The sequence below is a fragment of the Chrysemys picta genome, chromosome 5 (genome assembly GCF_011386835.1).
Source record: "Chrysemys picta bellii isolate R12L10 chromosome 5, ASM1138683v2, whole genome shotgun sequence".
Taxonomy (NCBI): Eukaryota; Metazoa; Chordata; order Testudines; family Emydidae; genus Chrysemys; species Chrysemys picta.
In genome coordinates, this window is record NC_088795.1 from 117086283 (window position 1) to 117109363 (window position 23081).

Here is a 23081-nt window from a genome sequence, read left to right on the forward strand (position 1 = left end):
TTTCCCTCTTCTGACTTATGCCAGTGTCTCACATTGATCTCTTTTTAACCAGAAGAACTGTAAGGTAATACCCAATGAGGGCACTGTGAATCAGCAGACTTCTTCTTATGGACTTCTGAGGTTTCTGCCTTCTGAAACATCTGAAAGGTCTAAGTGGTGGAAACAAAGCTGGGAATGAAAAAAAATCTTTAAACAAGAAGTAATGCATAGATTTCCTGACTACACACAGGGACCTGAAAATGATAATTGGTACCAACTAAAAACAATATTGCTGGAAATGGCACATGAAGTTCTAGGAGTGATTAAACCAATGTTGCAAAGAATACAAAGGGAGACATGGAGGTGGATTCTTTAAGTTAAAGAATCTGTTGAGAAGAAAAAGGTAACTTTTAAAAGATGTCAGGCCAGTGGCCGTAAGCAGTGATAAGATTGCATGTCTGGAGGCAAATAAATAAATAAATAAATAAATAAATAAAATAAAGGTTGTGAAAGCTAAAAATTTGCCTGTGATGAGCTAAATAACTGACTAGGCCTATATGAGGGAGAAAAAGCCATTTACAAACTTTCTAAAGCAAGAGAGAAAACGAAAAAGGATGTGAATGGGTTTGCTTATATTAAAAATGAACACGGTATATTGCAAACAATGGTGAATCAATCAAAGTCTGGGACGATTATTTTGAGTGATCAATAAGGAGAACCTAAGGAAGGGGTGTGATAGGTTACATAGTGCCTCTACTACCTTTTCCTCCTCTAAGAAAAATGAAAAGGGGGAAAGGCACCTGCATCAGATGAAGTACCGGTGGATGTCCTGAAGTCACTGGGAACAGAAGGCATCAAGTATTTTACAAGTCTGTTCAATGATATTTTTAAAAGACAGAAAATACTGGATGAATGGGGTAAAAGCTTTATGGTGTCCATTTTTAAAAATAAAAACAAAAGAGATAATATACTGTGTGTTAACTGAGTGATAATTAAGCTAACATCACAAGCTATGAAAATATGGGAGATTATTGAAAAGTGCCTGCGTGAAACAGTTGAAATTTGGAAGTGTTAGTAAGGACTTATGCTGGGAAGGAATATAATTGATGCCATGTTTGATCTATGAATCCTCATGGAGAAGTTCAGAGAAAACAGACAGCACTTGGACATGGTCTTGGTAGACTTGGAAAAGGTACACAATCATGTACCAAGAGAATTACTTTGGTGGAGTTTGCAACAGAGGTGTGTGCCAGAAGGATATGTCCATCTTATCCAGGATATGTGTGATGGAGTGACTACTGTAATGAAAACCAAATGGGGGTACTGCGAGAATTTCTAGTAAATGCTGTACTGCACCAGGGATCAGTATTGAGCCCTTTTTTATTTGTGGCTGTCTTGGAGGCGATAAGTGAGACTATATGAAGAGCTACCTTGAAATTTGTTGTTTGATGATGACCTACTGATATGTATGAAAGATTGAGAGACTGTGCAAACCAACTCTGAACAGTGGGAACACAGTTTTGAGCAGGCCTGACTTAGACTGAGGCTATGATAACTGACAGAGGCGGACCCACCAAAATAACATTACAGACAGAGAGCTTAGAAGACTGAAATAATTTAAATACCTAGGATCAATGGTTGCTGATAATGTGGCTCTCTTGACTGGCACTATACTAAAGCTTTTGGAACAAATGGTGGTAGCAGACCCCAATTCTCTTTGATAAAAAGATGCCAATAGAAAGGTTGAGTGTATAAAACTGCAATTGACCACAATCTAACGTACGAAACAGAAACAATCTAACACCAGTCACAAGAAATTGAACCAGTATGCCCCACCAGGAAATGAAGATGTTGAGATGGTCAAACAGTAGGAAATGAAAACGAGTTGAGAGAGGCTAGGCTACACTGGTATGGACATGTCCAGCAGAGACCTAAGAGTTACATCGGTTGGATGGCCTTTGCAATGATTGTGGATGGAAGACAAGAAAGGGAGAGGCCAAAGACATGGATCAGATATGAACATACTTTAGAGAGACCAGGCTGCCATGAGTTTAGGAAGGAGGCTTGCTTATTTGTATAACTTTGTAAGTAATTTAGTTGTACCTCACGACACATAAAAACATGCATGTATTTTTTTTTTTTAAAAACATTATGCTCTCTATCCCCTTCCTTCTCCAGTTGCCCTTTCTTAAAATTCATGATATCAGATAAGAATTTTCCCTGGTTTAATTTCTAAGGTTTTCCATGTAGTAAACAAAGGGCAAAATTCTGGCCCACTGAAATCAAAGGGAATTTTTGCTACCGACTTCACCCTGTTTATTATTAAAATGAGTTGTAAAAGGAGAAGTAAGCTGGAGTAGTAACTTGAAGAATAGGGCCCAAAGGGGAACCAGGCAAACTCTTCTACAAATGTGTGGGATTTGCAGGTGGTTTTCTTCTCATCTTTATTTGAATTTGTTTTCTGCATGCTTCTCTTTTCCTTGCCTCCCACTCCATGTGGTGTGACATATACTTTATATATATAAAATTAGAACAAAATATAAAAACCAAATATATTCCCAAATTAGTATTTCTATATGGTGTCTGCACAGAAAAACATTATTGAATAGGCAGCAAGAAATTATTTCAGAAAACAGAGTAGAAATGTAAAATAGTGACATATTTCACATTTAAATTAACATGTAAAAATAAAAAGTAAAGCCAAAAAGGGGCAGATTAGCACAAATACATAAATCTCTCTCATTGGCCAACATTACTGTGTGATGAAAGTGTCCTTCCAAACTTTAGTTAGGAACGGTTCACATAAACAGAAGTCTAGATGACAAGCAAGAAAGCTGTAGTAAGAGAAATATTTCAGCCGTTTGCATGCAAAGTATTCTATCTGTGTTGAAATTCTCGTCTCACTTTTTTAATTGCATTGACACTACTTTGCCTCTCCTCCATTTGTAACATTATTTCCATGAATTTGGACTCAGACTGATATCATTATGCCTCCACTCACATCAGGCTTTTATCTCCCAGGACTTGCACCAGAAAAGAGTTTTCCCCCCTTTCCTTAAATCCTAAAGGCATCCTCTGTGGCCTTGTACTGATGCTGTTTCTTTTTGCCTTTTCTCACTTGCCTCCGCAGTGTTCTATTGACATTTGTTCAGCTTGTCATTGCCATAGGCTTACGTTGACCCAGATAGGTCACTGTGAAAAGAAAAAGTTTCACTAGAAGGGACTAGACATTTTACTTAATTTTTCAAACACCTAGTCAATGCTTTATGTACTGTGTTTATTTTATATCACAAAGAATTCCATAGAAAAATACCCATGAAAACTCCATAAGCCCACTCCCCTTCAGCCTACTTAATATTCACTATAATTTGTTCATCCACACACTGCTATTCCTCCAGGAATATTCCTGGAGGAATAGCAGTAGGAGCTTTCTTCACCCATTGGAGAGGTAGGGAGTGGCAGCCGGGGGGGGGGGTCCCCATAGGACATATCCCAGCAGCTGTGATGCATCAGCTTAGGTAGGTGGGCAGGGCCCATTGTACTCTTATCCTCCTGCTACACACAGAGTCCTCTATTGTAGCATTAGTGGTGGGACCCCCACTAATTACAGGTGTAGTTAACACCTCACTGAGATGCACAAAATAATTTACACCTCTGAGAGTTATTGTTTCTCGCTGACAGCAGATTCAGGCCTGGGCTACTCTTAAAGATTAGGACAACATAGCTATGGAGCTCCAGGGGTCGAAAAATCCACATTTATGAGAGTAACTATGATGACCCCACCCCTGGGGTAGACACAGGTAGGTCGACGAAAGTATGCTTCCATCCACTCAGCTGCCATCACTCGGGAAGTGGTGTTCCTACCGCAACGTAAAAACCGTTTACATAGCTGTAGGCTGCATCTACGTTACAGGGTTATGCCGGCACAACTATGATGCCATAGCTATACTGCACTAGTCCCTGTAGTGTAGACTTGGCCAGATAGACATTACTACACCAGTTATACTAATGTCACATTTTCAAGCTTTTCTTTGCCATTCTGAGAGCTAAGAAACTATTAATGAAAGCTCAGATTCCAATATCACAAGACTCCAGAAACTGCAGCCCTAGACATGAAAATGTAGTGCCAATGACTTAATCTTGTCCTGCCCTTCAGGAAATATCTGGGAAGTTGGTCATGGCATTCAACAAACGTAGGCGCCGTTGGACCAACAAGGGGGCAACAGAGTTACAGAGTTGAGGGCCCCTCACTGAAGATGCTGTGATGCTACCTCCTCTATCAGCTGTGTACCTACTGCACTATTACTTGCGAGAGGAAGTCTCTAAATCAGTCATTACCAAACATATAGGACATTATCAAATCAACAATTTAAGTAGGGTACCTAGAGTAATAAAATTCTGCAGCAGCCTCGCACCTTGCAAATTACATTTTTAAATTTAAATTTAGCTTTTTTATCCTGCTATGGTTGGGGCTAGATTAAAAAAAATCAAATACACAAACAGAATAGGATTAAGCATTTCTAATATCTATAAAGAAAAATAACTTCCGATGAGAACTTGTAACACTAATTTCAACCCAGTCTAATCTTAAAACACCACAAAACTAAGCACACAAATCACAGTAATATTTAAAAATTCTCTAGTGTAATCCTATTAGAGAGAAAATGATTGAGTCTTGATTCTCTAGACAAGAGTTAAGTGAAAATGCTGTAATGTGATACATACATCATCCACTAGATGGCAACAGAAAGTTTCAGTGTCATGCCAGTATCAAAGATTCTCTGAACAGTACATTCACATTTGTAGTTTTAATATGGCTTTTTTTTTTTTTTAACTTTTGGTCCCAAGCTGTATGTACTTTAAAAGTTGTATCTTCATTTAGACAGCATCTTGAATGCACACGTATTTAGTTTTTAAAAAATAATGAATCTAGTTGTTATTAAAAATGAGAACGAATATGAGAACAAATGTTGCATTTAGTGCAAGTCCAGCAGAAAGGAAGCTGTGAACGGTTGCCATCTGCTATCACAGGTGGCATGCACAACTTTATTTATATTTGAATAGCAGTGGTACATGCATTTTTATTTTTGTATTTTTCAAAGTGGGATACTTTTAATAAATGAAAAGAGATATAAACAGGAGAGTATTTGCTAAGAAACACTTTCAAAAGGCACATACAAATCAGGCCTAAACAACTTGACTTGTGTCATTTTCATATCTCAGCAGTATATACAAGATTTCTGTTCTACTTACAACAATCACTCATGAAACTGTAGGCTCCAATTTGCATGAATTTAACATTGCAAGAAGCAGCAGCATTTTTTACGATTAAAGTGATTGGAATATTTCCATGACACATTGTAGGGAAAATTCTGCAGTACTGAATAATTATTTTCACTGAACAAATGTAGCATTTTGTCAAGTTTACACTTCCATCTGAACAATAAAACACTATTTCCTGCCATATGAAGTTGAAAAGTTTGTTAAACTTTATAACTATAAGTTAACTTTAAAACTTTTTGAGATGCAGTTTGTAAAAAAAAAAAAAATACTTAAAAATACCTTACAGTGATGCACTACAGAACAGCTTTTACATAAGTATTCTGTAACATACAGGTCTGTCTCATCTTACGCGGGGGTTCCGTTCCATGGTTAGCACGTAAACCGCAAGTGAAAACCAAAATCCCATTGAGTTCAATGGCGGGCGAAATCGCCCACACTACAGGTATAGTATTAAAACTGTTGTTTTTCTCTTTTTTTTTTGTTTTTGCCGACTGTGTAAAGTTGAAATCGCGCATGTTAAATGCGCATAAGTTGCAACAGACCTGTATATGTAACGTACCGCTTTTCAACTTAACTGACAGCAGTATCAACGCTGATTATGGACAGAAGTTAAAATCTAAAGCCAAGGTGTGTGTGTTTTTTTTTTTTTTTTTTTTTTTTTTTTTAAGAAATCCTAAATTAAGCTCCTAGCTCCATATATAGACACCTAAACAACAGTCCTGATTTTCAATGGTTTTGAGCACCCAATAGTTCCCATGTAAAAATTCACAGAAGCTTCTTTGCATTTACCACTACCCCTCTTGCTAAGTAAGCAAACAATGTAAAGTTTAAAAAAAAAACATATTTCTAAAACTTTTTGTTATTATTATTATTATTTTGTTTTCTACAGTGGAATTTTTTTAGTTCAAACACGTCCATTGCCTGTCAACAGAACATATTTTAGAAGGACTTGTGACTTTCAAAAAGCAGTCAGAAGATATACAGACACTGCATGGCTCAAACATGAAAAGCTACAGCCTCTGTAGAAGTGGGAGATGTAGCAACAGCTACAATTAAGGTTGCATACCTGCTTCCATTATAAAACCCTGTAACCTAATCTTCCAAAACTTTCACCTTGTTGGCTGAAATTTTCCAAGTCTGGCCTCTATTCAAAGGTGAATTTTTTTTGGAATTTGGAGCAAAACCTATTCAAAATTTAAGAGTACAAGGGGCATTAAAACCAATGAACTTTTTCCATAATTAAAAAAAATTCTCGTGTTTTATTTCATTTTTTAAAAACTGCTAAATAGCAGGAACAGTTAGAACTAGAGGACATTTGGTGTGGATATAGCTAATAGCTCTCACTGAAAAGTCTTCCAGTGAGAACGGATATTGATTTCATAGAGTGCCACTTTCAAAGGTTCATAGCCCTAAAGCCCAGATCCTGCCAAAAAGTTACACGTGTGATTAAACATGGTAGCCCCACTGAGTCTGCTCGCAGGGGCATGCGTGGGGGGGGGGGGGGAAAGCAGGGGCACATGCCCCCCAATAATCATCTCTGCCACCATCTGCATCTTCTGCCCTGGCCCCAGCCCTGGGGTTCCCTCCCCCGAGCACCTCCTCCCCCATTACTGCCAGGGTGGAAGTCAGGCTGAGTGGAGCTGGAGACATGCCTGCGAGAGGGGGCCCAGGAAGCCAACTGAACCCTAGGGTTGCCAGCCCTCCAGGATTGTCATGGTGTCTCCAGGAATTAAAGATGAATTTTTAATTAAAGCTTATATCATGAGATGAAATCTCCAGGAATACGTCCAATCTAAATTGGCAACCCTACTAAGCCCCCTTCCTTGCCCACAGCCTCCAGTAACTGCTTGGAGCCCGGGACAATGGGGGCAGGGAGAGGCAGTGGGGCGCTGGGGGGGATGGGTGGGGAGCCCAGGGAGGCCGCAAGAACCTGCGGGGTAGGAGAGGCAGCAAAGCCCAGAGACACTGTGGGGGCGGTGTTTAAAGTGCCCTTCCCCCAAAGCAGTCACATTTAAATCCCTGCGCATGTCCCTGTCCGCATGTGTAAGTCTTCGCAAGATTGAGGACTAAACACAAACCCTACATTTTGCATGGAGATTTTTTTTTAAGCTGATGAAGTGAGCAGCTCAGAAATGCTGAAGTGTATCTGAGTACAAAGCCTTTTCGGCTGTGTGGTGAAAAGCATACAAAAGGTGCACATGGGCTCTGCAGGATCCCTTGGTTCAGACACTGGCACCTCGTAAGGCATGAAAGTTAAGAAGGGAGGTTTAAGATGAGCAGACAGAAGCTCTACTATGAGGCACTTCAGGAAATGCACGTATAATACACAAATTTACAATTTAAAAGCTGAGATTTGGAGCTGACTCTCAAACTCGTTTCCAGGACTTCTAGCTATACATTTCAGGAACCTGAGGTCAGTCTCCGATATAACATACTATATATGCTGCAATTCCAAGGTATAGGGCATATAATGAAGATTAAACCCAAATGTTCAACTTCAATTCTGAATTTCCTGGTTGAAATAATACTGGATTCACACCATTCTAATAGTTTTTGGTGGCTGTTTATTTCTAGTTCATCATGTGGTGCTGTCTTATATGAATTTCCTGAAAAAAGTACATTACATCAAAATGACAACTGCCCAGTTTTCAGATGATTTGTTTCTTGAGAATATACATTTGGTTTAGGTTTCCCCTGCAAGTTGAAGTTCCTAAAATAGGTCATACAGATCAATTGCTCTTGTAATCTGAAACCCAAAAGAGCAAGTAATATCTAAACAATGGGACAAGGGTGGCCCTGCGCTTAAATGGGGTAGCAGAAAGCCAGGAGACAGTCAGCCTGGCTACCTCTAATCTCATGAAAATTGTTACCTTGTTTGGTTTCTGCTTTACATCAGCAAATGGGTTACAACTACAACAACAATCCATAGGGAAAGTCTAAAGGTAGAGCATAATTCAGAATTACCTTATTAATAATGTAATTTACATATTACATCACAGATGTTTGTTCTATAACAATATTTCTCCTAACTATGACAGAAATAAATGTTACAAAACAAGTTTCATTTTAAAAAATAAAACACAAAAACCAAGCCCAATGCAGTTTGACTATGAAAAAAGTAATCCCCGTAAAAATATATATGTGGATGTTTCAAAAGTCAGTTTTTCGTTCTACATATGAGGACACACTATGGAGTACAAGGACTTCTGCCAACAAAATTATTCAAATTCCAAGTTCGAATTCTGAAGTATGGTTATGGATTATCTTAAATCACATTCCTTTCTTCCATTGTGGTCTCCTTCAAAGTAAATAAGGCATGAAACTTTAAACACTAAAAAAAATGTACTCGTAAAGTGTTTATTATGTATTTCTCCATATAGCTAGTGAACGTTCAAATATTTTCTGTTTGGGGAAAGCCAAAAAATAAAATTTGAAAGCATGCCTGCAAAATTTATATTAACCATTGCAAAGACATTATGAAGACTTGACATAGTTCAGACAGTATTCAGTAGTGATAAAAGAAATAATCTGATTATTTATCATTTGTATTAAGATGCAACAGCTAATATACTATTGCCAGTTTTATGGCAAAAACATTTCATTTTACACAGTATCAAAATGATTAAAAAAAAAGACATTTTAAAAGCACTCTCTCATACAATAAGAAAGAAAGTTTATTTTGGAATGAAACGTTCATTTTATAATTTTACTTTATTAAGTATATATATTTTTATATATTGTATAAGGTTCAAAAATTATTTCACCGATGTTGATTTTTATTACTCTCAGTTCACATTTTAAATACTACAAATTTTAAAATACATTCTGCATCTGATCATTTTCATTTTTTCCCTATTTTATAATACAAAGGTGGGCTGAGGTTTGGGGATATTTAACTCAGTTTCAACTTAGGTCAATAAAGAACATTGTGCAATACTGTTCTTAAAAATGACCAGTTCAAAATAGGACCAGAAGATTTTGTAAAAACACATGCTGAATATGCCATTTTTAAGAAGCATGCAATTGTTACTAGCATTTTGATTTTAAATTTAGTTTTACTAGACAAAGGATGGCAAAATTAGGGCTTAATCCTGGTAAGTTACTTAAACACTATCAGTGCTTCAACTGACTTCAGTAAGCACTGAAAACACTCAGTATCTTGTAGGATGTGGGTCACTGGTTGTTTTGCTATACATTAAAAGCTTAACATTGTACTTAAACCAAACTCTAGAACTGTGCACACACACAAAAAAAAGAAAAAAAGCCACACCACACTTTCACAGCTTCAGAATATATTTTATGTTTTCTAAGGCCAAAAGATACAATCTTTATCAGATAAAAATCTGTGTAATGGTTACTCAAGTGTATAGATAGAATCATTCTATGAATTGCTAAAATATTAAATTTGAAGACAGAAACTGCTTTATTCAATAGATTACTTGAAATAGAAACTTTAAACTAAAAAATGTACAGTACATTTTGAATTAATGGTAATAATGCATACATTTAGCTCTTGTGTGATTTTTAAATGTCTTAACAGAATAGATTAGTTTGCTACCTATGTCTACACAAACTATACAGACGTTTTATGAGAATGCATTGTAAGCAATGACAATTAAAAGGCCCAAAGAACATATCCTGAATTCTAAACCAAATAAATGGAAGATCTCACATAGTCAAAACAGTATACATTTTCAGCTCTACTCGTCTGCTTATATTCACTCTCTTTCTCTCTCTGGCAACAAGCACGTTCAAAAAGAAAAAAATAGAGGCAACATCTGATTTTAATAGACCGTCCCAATTTGTTTTTTCATGTTTGTTGTCCAACTCCAATCATAACTTTCCTTAACATTTATATTTTCACACAGGCATCCAAACCTCACTGACTAAAATACAAACCCCACAGCAATTGTGGGGGATGTTTTGCTTGAGAGATAAAAGCAAACTGGTCAAAATACGTATTTGCAATAATTGGCCTTTACTTCTGTTGTTGAAAAGACTCCATTTGCAACTCTTCAGTAATTGCATTCAACTTCATTTGTGTCTTTTTGTAAGATATTTTTTCTTTTCCCTCTATTCTCACAACTGAAACTCATTTAGTGTAAAATATTCTTGACTCAAATAGGTTTTAAAAAATGATAACATTTCCAGTCACATTCAGTAATAAATGTTTTGATTTTTTTCTGAAGTTCATTATGAACTTTTGAATCCAAGTTTACACACTCCAGCCCCAATCTGAAAAGGCTTGCACATAAATATGCTTAACTTGACTTCAACGGAACCAGTCATTGCATGGAAAAAAGCCTGAAAAGACAATAGGACTACTCACAGTGTATAAAGTTAAGTATGTGCTTAAATCATAGTAGAATAAGAAGTTAACATAAGAAAACAATGAAGTGACCATTTGTTCCTATTGAAGTAAGCAGGGGCAGGAGTCAGAAGTGAGACTCAGGAACCTAACTGCCTCCTTAGGCACTTAAGTCCAACAGTTAGAGGTCATCGGCATTCACAAAACCCCCTGCTCTGCTGCCATCTAACTCTGTAGGCCTCTAAGTTTCCACTGTAAAGTCCCCTAGGTACGTAAATTTCTGCTAGTAGGCATGCGTACCGCCGCCTCAGTTCTGACACTGCCAAGCAGCTCAGTGCCTAACTCACACCTAACCCCGATGGGATTACAAAGTAGGGTCTCCCCTTGCCTATTGCACCTACAGGGCTCCACCTGGTGGTGTTGGTGCCTCCCTTTTACTTAATATCCCAGTGGCTGGAGCACTGACCCATGATGTGGCCTGGACATAGGCACCTGATTCCCTGAGGAGAGTGGGGTTTAGGCCATCCTCCGCCCTCTACATTTGCTATTGGCTAGCTTAGGCAGCTTCTCACTCAGCTTGTTGACTTCTGTGAATCTCTTTTTCAGGCCTCTAACTCTCCCTATGCATTGCATAGGAAGCCTGGGAGCCTAGCTCAGGAACCTAATAAACCTAATAGAGGATGAAGAACTATGCAGCCAAATCAGACATCTGACTGTTGACAAATGGCATAGTGAGAAGCGAAAGTCTGTTCCAATGACCAAGTTGCAGCTCTACAAATGTGCAGTAGAGGCACTTGAGCCAGAAAACCTGCAGAAGCTGTAAGTGATCTAGTTGAATACGCTAGCATCCTGCTTGGCAGTTACACTGGCCATGTCATGCCACATACAGGAGGAAATCCATGATGAGATTCTTTGAGATGAGACTGGAAGGCCCTTCATCCTGTCCACGACTGCCATGAACAGTTATGAGGATGTCCCAAATGATTTAGTGCCATCCAGATAAAACGATAACGCTCTCCAAACATCCAATGTGTGCAATTTCTCCTCATCCTCATAAGCATGAAGCTTGGGAAAAAAATATTGCCTGATGGACATGTGAGAAATGACTTTGGTGAGAAATATTGGATGAGGGTTTAAGTATACCTTGTCCTTGTAAACAACTGTATACAGTGGGTCAGATACCTGGCTCCCAATTCTCCTATTCTCCTGCCACAAAAAAGGCTACCTTCACTGGAAGATGAAGCAACAAACAGCCAACTGTTCAAAGAGTGGACCCATTAACTTTGTTAACACCAGTATGACGTTATCCAGAGTAAAATCTGGACTGATGGACAGCTGTGTCCCCTCAATTCTCCAACCTGGGGTGCCTCTGCTTCGCTGCGAGAGCCACCACTCCTGGTCTGCTCACACACAGCCTCCAGCATGTAAATCACTCCCAGGTATATTGGCTGAGTGCTATAGCCAGCCACTCACAGATTACACTGTAGGGGAATATCAGCTAACTCCCAGTCCCAGATGTTCCCCCAGAAATGTGTGTCTTGTACTGCCCAGCACCCTCCTGGACAATACAAGCACATACAAAGTCCATCATTTCATCAATAGAAAATGATATGCACAGATCCTGTTATCTCAAATGGAGTTTCCCAGACCCTTCGGTCCAAGCACACTGGTTTAGATTAAACAATAAAAGATTTTAAGTGGTTACAAGTAATGAGGCATAAAAGTCAGAATTGGTTACAGGAAAATAAAAGAAAAAACACAATTAATATCTGACTTAACAAGCTAAATGTACTCAAAGCAAAGGATTATCTCACCAGATGCTTTAGGAGTCTTACTGGATGGACTCCTTTCAGCCAGGGGACCCCCCTCCCCCTTGTCCTTCAGGTGTGTTGATGCCAGGAGTAGAGAAAAGAGGAGGAGTATTTTGGGGCATCTGTTCCCATTTCTTATTGTTCTCTTTTTCTTTGAAAAATCACCTCTAGCTGAGGTTCAAGAGACAGACAGTCTGGGGGACGAGAACCTCCAGCTGTTTCTTTTCCAAATTGTTGATTTCTCACTCACACCCTTTTTCCTGCTGAAAAATGGCCACTTAAGCAGGTGATAGCCTATTTGATTTTGTTGCCACCTGGCTGAGGCATTAGTTTGCCCTTTGAGGAACTGGTTTGTGCCTGCTTTTCTTAACTTGGAATGTCTCTCAGTAATGTTACATGGTAGAATCTTATAACTTTACATACAATGTTGCCACACATATTTTACCAGGACAATCATGATCAGCAACTTCTGAGTTTTCAAATGGTACCTCACAAGGCATACTTTGTACAAAATCCATTATAGTTTTGTAAAAAGGGTGAACATAGTGATACAGAATGTCAGAACCAGGCTTAAATCCCAAGGGGGAATAGGATTATGTGGGAATCCCTACCCCCTAGATTGATCATGCTGTTGAGGCACAGAGAGCCAACCCCTCGAAAGGGAGATCCTGAATGGTTTGTTGAACCTCCTGTGGAAGACCTGATGACTGGAGCCATCAAAACCCACGCATGGCTATGGCAGATGCCATGATTCTGGCTGACTCTTTTTCCCCAGCAGACTGATGACCAACTGCATAGTCTCAAGGACTCTAAGGCTACATTGAAGTCTTTGGGGATTTATACATCACTCCCAAAGAAGACACATCTCTGTCTTCAGTCGTTGCAAGCTTATCAGTCCTCTGTATTTCAACAGCGACAGCGTCTATCCCCAGGCCAGACACATACAATCCAACCTCTGACTCCAAACCCTAGTCAGCCGACCAGGGAGAATAGTATCCTTCAGCACCAAGGATCTATATCAAAACTTCAGAAAGGATGGTACCTAAGACAGCATACTCGGCTTGCCATTTGACAGTTCTCTCAGGCCCACCTGATCCGTTGGGCCTGAGCTTGGTGGCTAACCTGAGTCTCCACTGGAGCTGCAATGTCCACACTACTATTTTTAGAGTGCTAGCTCAAGCCAAGCTAGCGTAAGGCTGTCCACCTGGGCTTGGAGGCTCATTCCCAGGTGCAGTGTAGATACACCCTTAGAATGCTATTATGGCCTATCATGAGACTATCTTCAGGGAAGCAAAACTACATGTAAATAATTTTCCCTTGAGGATTAAAAATTACAACTTAGATATGCAGACTGAAATTCATCCCAAGAAAGGATTTGAGAATTCTGTACATTATGGATCAATAAGGACAGTTTTAGGGATACTGAAAATGGAAATTTTTCTTAACATCAAGCAGATTATTTTAACATTTGTAAGAAAAGACTTGTAATTGTCAGTCAATCACTGAATACCTGACAATAAAGTTTGGTTGTGCAGCATGACATTCCATTCCTCCCACCCTCTCCAAGCTAACAATTCTAGTAATTTTTTTTAAAAAGTGTCTATTTCCTGTAATTTTGGTTACTTTAGTGTACAATTATTTTACATTTTTATGATGCCACTGGGGTACCATTACAAATATTTTTTATGCATTTAAACCATGGAAAGACATTTAAGTAATAGTTTCTCTTAAGGAGAGACTGTCAACCCTGTTCTGAACAAATACAATCTTTCTTTAAAGCAATCTAGAGATTTATTTCTCCCTGTAACCATAGAAATTAATCTTGGCTTAGACAAAATAGCATAAAATACCATCATTTAATGAAAATCAGAACACTGCTATTGCAAATGAGGGTTGGTATTTTTTCTTTAATTGAACAGAAAGTTCTGTATGTAGTCATACGATTTTACTTGATGGGCTGCTTCTTACAGCTTAATTGTACCCAATTAACCAATTTCAACAAAGCATTTAGATTTCCATGCATTTTAAATTTTACTCTAAAAGGGCGTCAATCAGAAAGAAAAAAGTCATTAAAAAAAACTGTTCAATAGGAGAGTTCTTTTAATGATGTCAAGCAGCCAAGAAAAATCACAATTACATTGTGAGGTTAGTGAGAAAACAGCACAAAAAGGCTTTTAAGTATGATAGACAAGACGCAACCACAGACTGAGCAACATCTTTATGTCAGCAGGACTATAAAATGACAGGACGTTATGAAAAACAATTTTCATCATGGAATAGAAGTATTTACAAAGTTCTGTATAGGATTGCCTGGGGAACCTGGCAGTGTCCAGTCAGATGTACTGACCAGACACCAAAAGTCTGGTTACCGCAAGTGGGAGAGGTGCCGGGTCATCAGTCCATGCCAGCCCCTGCTCAGCCGGGGCCGCCTCCTACCTGCATCTAGTGGGCAGGCAGGCTCCATGTCAGGCTGCAACTCCAGAGCAGAGGGAGCATAGCTGAGGGAGGAGAGAGGGGGAAAGGAGGTGGAGTGGATCTAGCTCTGAGGAAGGGGGGGACACACACAACAGGGAGCAATGGGGTAGAGAAGCAGAGAAACAAGTGGGCAGTGGGGCCTGGAGGAAGAGGCGGAACAGGGGCGGGGCCTTGGGGGAAAGAGGTGGGGCAGGGCCTTGGGGGTCCAGCTGTCTGTAATTAGAAAGTTGGCAATCTTAACTCTGTAAACTACAAAGCCCCAACAACAAGTAGCACAATGTCACATAAGGAACTATAAGATTAAAGGAATTACTTTTTTATAGCTTGGTTAAAAGAGAACTAAGGGGAACATAACTATCTATTATTTTTTCGGCAAGGGAGAAAAAGTAATTGTTTAGGTTCATACAAGGGAGCATAGATAGGTTTGATGTTCTAAAACCAGAGAAAGGAAAATGTAGCAAAAATACCAGAAAAATACTCACACTGAGGCATATTAGATTGGAATAGTTTCCCAAGGGAAGTGGGGAAAGCCACTTAAATTTGACTGGAAAGGTCCCGGAAAACATACAGCAGGGAATAATTTTAAACTCACAGGCAGCTGTCCCCAGTAGTCTTTTCCATTTCTAATTTATGTGGATTTTATGATCAAGTCCATTGTACATAGACTTACAAGGATTAGATTTTTGTTGGCCAATGTCAGTTTCACAACATACACAAATGAATAATATTTCCATTAATAATAATGAAAATTTACAGATAGGCAAAGTAAGAAAAATACTTTTTCAGACCTTAGAGTTTGATTTTCTTACAGTTTAGATGTGATGTTGACAATTTGTGTTTTAACAGTTATAAAGCTTTAATTTTTTAATATCAACATCTTGAGATTTAATATTTATCTAACCCTTCCCCTATAATCTCCCTCAACTTTCAATTTAAACTTTGAAAATTTAAATCAATAGAAAAAAATGCTTGACATAATTTTGTGCAACTGTGAAAATTAAACTAATGAAAATTTTAAAAGCTTAAAAATAAATATAGATATCTATCAAAATTATAAAAAATAATAAAAACCAAATTCTGCCAAGCCCAGTTACAAGACACACTGTTTTCTACCTGCACACACTCCTTCCATCTGAGCCTACCCAAGTAGATACTAAAATCCTTTTAGCCCTTCAACAGGTCAAGTCTTTATCAGACACAATGTATTATTATCTTGTCAATAATCATACAACATATTTAGGGACATGTGTTGCAGAAGGATGGAATGACATTTGCAATGCATTGAGTCCATCAGTGGACTATCGTCAGCTATATTAATGAGAAAATATCAGAACACTTTAGAAAAATAATTTCAGGTCTTTCTCTTGGCTGGGAGGCCTACCATAATTAGAACCTCAAGGTTTGGGATTAGGAATATTTTGCTGTATTATCTCCTGATTGTTCTAAACTTTCATATAAGCTTAAACTATGGCTTTAATTGGTGATTGTATTAGGGCTGTCAAGTGATTAAAAAAATTAATCGCAATTAATCGTGCAATTAAAAAAATTAATCATGATTAATCACACTTCTAAACAATAATAGAATACCATTTATTTAAATATTTTTGGATGTTTTCTACATTTTCAAATATATTGATTTCAATTATAAGAGAATACAAAGTGTACAGTGCTCACTTTATATTTATTTTTATTACAAATATTTGCACTGTAAAAAACAAAAGAAATTGTATTTTTCAGTTCACCTAATACAAGTACTGTAGTGCAATCTCTTTATTGTGAAAGTTGAAGTTACAAATATAGAATTATGTACAAAAAAAACCTCCATTCAAAAATAAAACAATGTAAAACTTTAGAGCCTTCAAGTCCACTCAGTCCTATTTCTTGTTCAGACAATTGCTCAAACAAGTTTGTTTACATTTGCAAGAGATAATGCTGCCCGCTTCTTGCTGACAATGTCACCCGAAAGTTCTCGTGGCACTGTTGTAGATGGCGTTGCAAGATATTTACATGCCAGATGCGCTAAAGATTCATATGTCCGTTCATACTTCAACCACCGTTCCAGAGGACATGAGTCCATGCTGATGACGGGTTCTGCTCAATAACAATTCAAACCAGTGTGGACTGATACATTTTCATTTTCATCATCTGAGTCAGATGCCACCAGGAGAAGGTTGATTTTCTTTTTTGGTGGTTCGGGTTCTGTAGTTTCAGCATCGGAGTGTTGCTCTTTTAGGGCTTCTGAAAGCATGCTCCACACCTCATCCCTCTCAGATTTTGGAAGGCACTTCAGATTCTTAAACCTTGGGTCAAGTGCTATAGCTATCTTTAGAAATCTCACATTGGTACCTTCTTTGCTTTTTGTCAAACCTGAAGCGAACGTGTTCTTAAAATGAACATGTGCTGAGTCATCATCCGAGACTGCTATAACATGAAATATATGGCAGAATGCAAGTAAAATAGAGCCGGAGACATACAATTATCCGACAAGGAGTTCAGTCACAAATTTAATTAACATTTTTTTTTAAATGAGCGTCATCAGCATGGAAGCATGTCCTCTGGAATGGTGGCTGAAGCATGAAGGGGTATACAAATGTTTAGCATATCTGGCACGTAAATATCTTGCAACGCTGGCTACAAGAGTGCCACAAGAACATCTGTTCTCACTTTCTGGTGACACTGTAAATAAGAAGAGGGCAGCATTATCTCCTGTAAATGTAAACAAACTTGTTTGTCTTAGCAATTGGTTAAACGAGAAGTAGGACTGAGTGGACTTGTATGATCTAAAGTTTTGCATTGTTTTGTTTTGAGTGCAGTTATGCAACAACAACAAAAATCTACATACATAAGTTGTACTTTCACAATAAAAAGATTGCACTACAGTACTTGTATGAGGTGAACTGAAAAATACTGTTTCTTTTGTTTATCATTTTTGCACTGCAAATATTTGTAATAATAAAGTGAGCAGTGTACACTTTGTATTCTGTTTTGTAACTGAAATCAATATATTTGAAAATGTAGAAAAACAACCTACAAATATTAAATAAATTTCCATTGGTATTCTATTGTTTAACAATGTGATTAAAACTGTGATTATTCACAATTAATTTTTGAGTTAATCGCGTGAGTTAATTGCGATTAATTGACAGCCCTAGTTTGTATACATTTTTTCTTTCTTTATATAGGAATTAGATACAGTGCTCTGGTCAGCTAATTTCTAAGTTATTATCTACAAAAAAAACCTAGAGTTTTCAGGTGCCTAAGTAGTCCCTGGAATCATGGTTAAAGTTGTCCCCGCAAATCTGAAATGGTGCTCCTGCCCCAGCTCTGGGGAGAGGGAGAGGCCCACAGGAGGCACTGAGAGACGGCTGGCGCAGCATCCGTGGCCTGCACCAGCAACCCTGCACTGTGAGAGAGCAATACTGCCCCCCACCTCCAGTGGGTACTCCCACCACAGGTACCCCCTTCAGCACCCACAACTGTACTCAATCCAGCGCCCCCCAAATATCCCTCCCAGTACACAGACACCCCTCAACTACTGCCTCCAGTGACCCTTTAATGTACCCCCCCCCCCCAGCAGTGTCCTCTGTTTGGGAACTTGAAATATGGTACGGCTAGGGGTTGCTCCATTCGCACGGCCTCGGTTGCCGGAGCTGATGGGGCAGGGCAGCCCAGAGGAGAAAGGGACGGTTCTGCTCTGCACACAGGACATGTGGGGAGAGTGACCTGGCTGCAATGGCAGGTCCCTGGGTTGTGAGCAGGGTGTGACCAGGCTGCTGAGAGGCAGGTGCCCAAGTGGGATGAGTACTCCAGGGAGCACCTTGTGTAGCATCTGATGTCAGCCAGGCTCTGTGGGCGGGGGGCAGCACCAGGGGGCGTTGCTGGCCAGCACCGGGCTCCTTTGGGGCAAACGCAAGAACCGATCGGGGTGCAGCTTGGAACTGTGCCGCCCACCCTGCCTGGGGAGCACCCGGCCATGCAGAGGTGGCAGAGAGGGCTGCCGGGCAGCCATACAGCACCCCAGCTCCCAAAACATGGACAGCCAGGTACTCAAGTGGCCCGGGTGCCTCCCACCAGTTTCCGATCTGCTGGCTCCTGGCAGGTGATGACAGTTTTCAAACTGTGCGACGCATCACCCTAGGAAGGTGCTCCCCACAGTTTGAAAACCTCTGTGCTAAATGCAAGGCAGAAATCGGAGGGGGGAGGGGGGAGAGGAGGGGGGGGTGATCCCACATGACTCCCCCACGTCACCTCTAGGGGGCATAAATATGCTTGCTCATCCTGGGCACTAAAATGCTTAGTTATGGATCTGATGGCAGTGCTGGGAATACACCCCTCTTCTCTGATTCCTAGCCCAGTGTCTTGTCCACTAGATCATGCTACCTCCCAGAGTTTGGTTGTCAGAGCACATGCCCAGCCCCAAGCCTCCAGTGAGCACCCCCAACTCATAGCACCATGTAGCCTTTTGGTAAGGGAGGAAGCAAATGAAAGAAGTAATTGGGGATGAAATGCAAACAAGGTAGTAAATAAGAACAGAAAGCAAAACAACAAAAAGGAAAAGAAGGGTGGAGGGGAGGCACAAGAGAAAGGAGTGGGAGTGGATAAGAAAAAAGTAGACATTCCGCAGCTGAACTGGGGCATAGCACAAGTGCATATGGCAGGGGTGAGGAAAGGGACTCTCATTCAACATTCTATACAAGGCAGCCCCCGAGAAGGAAAGGATGATGGGGAGTAAATGTCATTTTACTTCCATTGTTTGTTGGAGTTTGTGTCCCTTTTTTAAAATTCTGCAGAGTGGGTGATGATCTGAGCAGTGAGAAGAGGGAGTGGATGAGTTAATGGGAACACAGGAGTGGGGGGGAAAAGAGCAATACTGTACTAAAGAGTGAGTGAGGGAGGAAAATAGTAAGAGAATTTGCAGCAGAGGGACTGTGAGCAAGGACTGAGTGTTGGCAAAAATAACCACAAAGAAATAAATCTAAATTATCACTTAGACAAGATATGTATTAAGTCAGTGTTGCAGGAGGAGGAGATATGAAAAGTCTGCAGTTATTTGAATGTATATAACAAGGATGGGGGAAGAATTATTTGTTATACAGAGAGATATTCACAAAAGGCAAAATGTAGGCTGGATATCAGGAACAAATGTGTGACAGTGAGCTCTACTAGGCTGTGAAGCTGGCAAGGGAAGAGGCAGAAGATTCCTTATCATGTTAAACTAAATCAACATATATCAGATTAAAATAGAACTAAGAGTGCCCACACATGGTTTTGCATTGCTATAACTAAATCAATTTAAATATCACACCTTTAATCAAATGTGTGCAACTCTGAATGTTGGGAAAATAAAAACAGAAAAGCAAGGGCTGAGAAAGAGAGGAAGGGAGAGGAGAACAAACAACAAGAAAGGGAAAGGAATTTCTACAGCAGATTAGGGTTTTCATTCATACACACCATCCTCTTTTTCATATCATCATCCTAGATAATCATTCACACAAACTGGAAAAATGAAAGACTGCCGTTTGATACACAGAGAGGATAAGAACATTGGCCAGAGATCTGCAGGCCACTAAGTCATCCCCACGCCAATTTTTAATTATTTTATTGCTCAATTAAACGAGTGCTTTTTAATTCCATGGTGCACGCTAATAGAAAAGGAAGTACAGAGAAAGAAAAACAGTATCAGAAAGGGTCTGAATGGACCACAGACAAAAGGAGATTCAAGACAGGAATATACTGAAACAAAACCTACATGAAACACAGACTGCAACAGAACCAGACATGAAAAAGAGTGTGATAGAGCAAATAGAGCCAGAAATAAAAGCACACACAATTAGAGAAAGAACAAAAAGAATCAAGAATTAGAAATAAACCGAGAAAAATATGGGACAGAAAAAAAAAAGAGACCCCCTAAGCAAGCATGAAACAGAAGAGAATGGGATGACTATTTAAAAGGATAATAAGCAGTAAGGAGGAATCCAGACATTGTAGTTTGCTACAACATTTTACTTTAGATTTAGAAATGACACCACCAAGAAACCAGGGTCATATTTTCAACATTTAGTTGAAGGGATGCAGCTAAACCAAAAATGTGAACACTCTGAGTGATTCTGAATCCATGTACGGTATCTCGATCACAAATTAGGTCTGGAAAATGTGGATGCAACTGCAGGGAGAGATTTATGAAAATCTGGTCCAAAATATTACAACGGAAAGATTTCCATGGGGGCACAGAGGACATTTACCATCACTTTTAAAAACAAACTAAAAAAACCATCAACACTAGAATTGCTCCTTTTAAAAATACAGTTGTTAATTTTTGTACACCTGCTTTACAAATATCAAGAGTATGTAATCAAGGAAATGACGAAACATATACCAGGTAGTATCAGAATGAAATGTAACCTGGTTTCGTAATATGTATTCCATAACTATGTTGTATCATCTACACTACAAACAAAAATTGTGTTAACCCACAGACAACCTGAATCACAGCAAACAATTGTGCACTGGCACCAACAGACTGGTAGTATAGATGGGGCCATAAGTAACTTAGTAAGTTGTATACTATGTATACAGTAAGTTGTATACCATAGCCTCAAAATGTCTTTTTTATTTGTTTCTAACTACCATAATATCCATCACAATGGACAACCATTTTTGTTAAGTCTTAACATTTTACTAAGCTTCAGAACTAAACTACTCTGAGTTGCATGGAGGCTGCGAGACATCACAGACTTACGGATTTAGGTTGTCTACAAACTCAGGAAGACACTGCTTTGGTTTACTTTTAGAATAATCTCTTTGCAACCATGAAGAGCTAAAAAAATTATTTGTTAATGAAAGCTGAAGTTCTGCAGGATTATGAGATAAAAATAGAATATGTTGGTTTACGCGACAGGGTTAGGACCACAGAGGTAGGAGATCTTTTGTATTTCTAACTGCTATGAACCTATATACTCAACTTTAATAACTAGAATCACAATTTTGAAACCGATGCCTAATACTAGGCTCCTGAATCAATGTTTTGCCTGATTTTCAACCTTAAGTACTTGTGACTCCTATTGAAGCCAAAGGAGGGGAGACACAGGTTCTCAGCACGTTCAGGGAAAAACCTTTATAAAGGAGTAGCATATATAATTCTGGCATTTCCGAATTTTTCAGAACTCAACTTTGCAACGTTAATGTTCTTTTAACATAATTTTTGGTGTGTAATATGGGTATATTACAATGGCATTTCTGGAATAATGTTTTGCTTAAAAAATTGGAAATATGAACACCCAGCTAATGAATGTGCACTACAATTAATTGATTTAGAAAACTGGCATCAAGCGACGTTTTCCAAGCTTATCAAGCATAGAGAGAGAATACATTTTGAACAACATAGACCCCAAAATATAACCTTCACCATTTATTAGACACCTCAATTTCATAGTAATTTAACATATCAATCTTATCAGTTTTTCCTGGCTAATAGGTGTTTGTTACCAACAAGGAAAGTTATTTAAACATGAAAAAAGAAAAAGAAAAAAGCCCTATTGTTGCAATACATTAGAAAAGCTGATTATTCACTGGGAAGAGTGTCTTGTTTGTTATAAAATGGTAGCTGAGAACATGAGAAGTCAACACCAGGTTCATTCTTAACTACTAGTAATTACTCTGTACACCAGCTACTACACAGTACTGATTACTACACCATTATAAATCAGAAAGTTAAACGGGATGTGTCTATTACTATAGTCATATCCCTTTCTCTCACTATCTGCACACCAATAACCCCCTATAATTCATAATAATGTATGTTGACAACGGTTATTTCTGCATGTTTCAGCAAAAATTTTATGTATGAACATATGTTAAAAACACAACATTTATTCTTCACACTGTTGCCATCAATGTATGAAATGAATGAAATTACCTTGCCACCATTACTTTTTAGGATCACGTTCTGTATAGTAAAACAGGATCTGTTTGCATATTGTATATCATCTTTATTGTACAGACCACTTCCTAATTAATGGTTGCATATATACACCACTTTATTCATCACTCAGACTGTTAGGATGGAAATATTACTACTATCCGATGCAGCACACACCATGTATTTCCCAAAGATAAGATAATGAACTGGTGATTTATATACTTTGTGAGCTGATAACAAAAGTTGTCTGACCTAGGACTTGGCAGCCATGGACTCTCTATTAACTACTACAGTGAAGCCTGTTCTT

The 23081-nt window shown here is 38.8% G+C and overlaps 1 protein-coding gene across 7 annotated transcripts in view; it reads right to left on the reverse strand.

Moving 5' to 3' along the window:
- STX18 (syntaxin 18) overlaps positions 1-23081 on the reverse strand; it is a 93397-nt gene that overhangs the window by 51099 nt on the left and 19217 nt on the right. The window contains exon 2 of one of the 7 annotated variants that reach the window (XM_065597089.1): positions 2981-3171. The exons of the other annotated variants lie outside the window; for them this stretch is intronic. The gene's annotated coding sequence lies outside the window, so the exon portion shown is untranslated. The remainder of the gene's footprint in view (positions 1-2980; positions 3172-23081) is intronic. 7 annotated transcript variants of the gene reach the window in all.